The sequence below is a fragment of the Schistocerca cancellata genome, chromosome 8 (genome assembly GCF_023864275.1).
Source record: "Schistocerca cancellata isolate TAMUIC-IGC-003103 chromosome 8, iqSchCanc2.1, whole genome shotgun sequence".
NCBI lineage: Eukaryota > Metazoa > Arthropoda > Insecta > Orthoptera > Acrididae > Schistocerca > Schistocerca cancellata.
Genome location: NC_064633.1, coordinates 174,379,593 through 174,382,933, shown reverse-complemented (window position 1 = coordinate 174,382,933; position 3,341 = coordinate 174,379,593). Strand labels below are relative to the sequence as shown.

The window sequence follows — 3,341 nt, the reverse complement described above, 5'->3', positions numbered from 1 at the left end:
GTTTCACTCGCTTCACTGCATTCTGTTCGGAACTGCTACCAATTAGTCGGGCAATAGACAGCGCCGCTCGAACTGTGAACACCACTGGCACTGCTAAGAGTATCCTACGACTTCCACATCGCTGGCAACGGGTTATAGACAATGCTGGTGACTACTTTCAAGGTCAGTAATATTTTGAAACACGTATCTATTTTGTACGAGCTGTACTTAAATAGTTGCCACTTTTAAAGTTCCAACCCTCGTACGTTACGAACATCCAGTTAGCCCTACGTAACTCTTGAATTTACGAATTAAATCGAAGTTCAGGATCAGTAGTTAACTTTCAAATGTTAACTATGAATTTTCAAAACAGAAATCATCCTTGTGACTGAGCTAAAGCAGAAACAAATTAACCTGATTTGAGAAGAAGTATCTCGAAAACACACAAATTTATCAAATACAAATGTTTCTCTTACAAGCTGCAGAGATAATGTGTAGGTGACAGAGTGAAAAGAAAGTAGTGGCTATTGTTACGAGAGGAATCAGCAATAGAGCTTCACAAGATCTGCGCAATTTAGAGAAATATGAGGCTCTTCCTGCAAGCTTGGATAACGATCTGCATTCGTTAAACGAAAATTCACTCTAATGTTACAATTATATGATCCGATGGCGGTGCAACTGAAGCTATATTTGTTTTACACATGGTGAGGATTGCGTTAATTTGATATTCCTTTGAACCCAACTTCAAATAATAGTGAAGTAACGTAAATATATTGTCGTTAGGGGTCACTCTAGTACCTTTGAGGACAAAGTTGTAACCAGAATGCAAGATAGGAGACGCCTCACTGTGTGAAATATAGATCCCACGTCAAACGACATTCCATGTGAGACATAAGAGCAGTCTGTTAATGCATATTTCAATATTAAATAACTTTGTTTTTATTTCATATGAAATGAATAATTATCCAGCGAACTTGCATATAAATGGCAATAACACGTTATTTATACGCAACAACTGATCCATATAAGTGTCTTCATTTACCTAATTCAGCTATAACTACGCTTACGCTGCTGATATGAAACTTTAAATGGCTGAATGCTAAACACACACTGAATGCGTTAACATTGCTTGACGATTAGTTAGCTCGAAAGACGATTTGATTTTACGACCTGGCTGTTCACTGTCATTTATACCACGATCGGGTGATTTCGGCTATTTGCCATTTTCAATTGCTTACTCCTACGCTCAACAATTTGCACAGTGATCCTTTGTGAGTGAATACAAACATACATCTACCAGTCTAATAAATAACTGCTGCTGTACCAAACACGAAAGAGAACAGCGCTCCATATTCGTCGCCGCTTTCAAAAACGTTGCTGCCTGAGTCGCTTACATTTGTAAACAAAAAACTTCATTGTTCCACAGAATACTAGGTGGCCCGGGTTGATTCAGTTCTATCCACTTTACAGTAAACAGCAAATTATATTGGTATTTCACATCGCACACTAACGTCTGCTCATGTCATATAGTAAATGAACCCGTAAAACAAACATTTTGAATTTTAAAACTTCCACAAGCCTGATGACTTGTTAGTAGTCATATTATCGCACCATTTTAATATCAGATCGTCTCATCACTTGAAAATGGCAAACAATCGAAATCAGTTCTCGTGGTATAAAGGAGACCGAATGTATGACAATAAATATGGGAAATGGAAGTGTCATTCAATAAATTTGTGGTTATGACACCCGGACGAGAAGGGCTTGGTTAGCGTGAGCGGACTTGGAGAAATGATGACTGAAACGGAACTGAACCTGATTTTTTCACATGACTATTTCCCGCAACGACTGATTAAATTGGATGATAAAGAGCTTTGCGTGTTGAGTGTTAATCTTAATGTGCTGACTGCTGTGTACTGACACACAAATCTTTACGTGCAAATAGCTGAGTACTGACTGACAGATATTCACGTGCTGAATGTTAGTTACTCGCTGAGCCAGATCTTTAAAATCTGACTGTTGACTACTAATTGGCAAGTATCTGTACGTGCTGACTGCTGAATATCGACTGTGTACAATACCTGTTTAAAGAGAGCGTAGGCGTTATCACAAAATGTTAAAATGCAAACCTATGGCTGTTTGTGATCTTCAGTCCGAAGAATGCTTTTACGCAGCCCTCCATGGTAGCCTGCCCGTTGTTAGAATCTTCATCCCTGAAGAGCTACTGCAACATACATCCTTTTGGACATGAATACCTTAGTCGTGCCTACTTCACCATCTACGATTATTACACTCCGTACCACTCTCTAACATTGATTATTCCTTGATGCCTCATGATGTGTACCGTCAGCACTGCATACTCCTCCCGAACAGGTTATGAAGGTCCAACGACATCGACCGGCCGCCGTGTCATCCTCAGCACATAGGAGTCACTGGATGCGGATACTGTGGGACATGTAGTCAGCACACCGCTCTCCCGGCCGTATGTCAGTTTCCGAGATCGGAGCCGCTAGTTTTCAATCAAGTAGCTCCTCAGTTTACCTCACAAGGACTGAGTACACCCGGCTTGCCAACAGCACTCGGCAGACCAGATGGTCACCCATCCAAGTTCTAGCCCAACCCGACAGCGCTTATCTTCGGTGATCTGACGGGAACTGGCGTTACCACTGCGGCAAGGCCGTGGCCACATCAACACTGCATTGCCCGACTTAATTCGAATACATTCCATTACTTTCGGTTTACGATTGTTAGTGTTCATCTTACGTAGTCATTTCAAGGCAGTATATGTTCCGTTCAGGTGCTCTTCCAAGTCCCTTGCCGTATCTGGTAAACAACATCTCCTCAACTACTGCTTCGCTTACCTACCCTTCGACTCTTGTAACTAAAGTCCGGTTTGTGTACAAGTTGAAAATAACCCTTGACTCCCTTTGTTGTATCTTAGCTACGTTCGCACTTTCAATGAGTGTAGTCCGGTCAACATTGTCAAAAGCAATGTCTAAATCTACAAATGTTATAAACCTATGTTTGCCTATCCTTAATCAATGTTCTAAATTGTAGCGTCACTACAGCATCCCGTGTTCCTACATTTTCCCATCACCCACAGATCTTCTCTCAAAGTCGGCTTCGAACAGTTTTCCGACTCTTCTGTAAATTCAATAACCGTCAAAACCTTCCTTCTTTGGAATTGAGATTACTACATTATTATCTAAGCATGCTGGTCTAACTCCTCTCGCTTGTATCTAGCACATCAGGTGGAATGGTTTCGGCAAGGATCTCAATAGTTCGGAGAGAATCGTCTAGTCTAGCAGACTTAGTTTCGACTTACGTCTTTCAGCGCGTTTTCCAGTTTGTCTCTCACTCTT

General features: G+C 41.1%; 1 pseudogene; it reads right to left on the bottom strand.

The window, feature by feature from the left end:
• Positions 1-2,546: 2,546 nt before the first annotated feature.
• LOC126095998 (5S ribosomal RNA) lies at positions 2,547-2,664 on the bottom strand (annotated as a pseudogene).
• Positions 2,665-3,341: the final 677 nt, after the last annotated feature.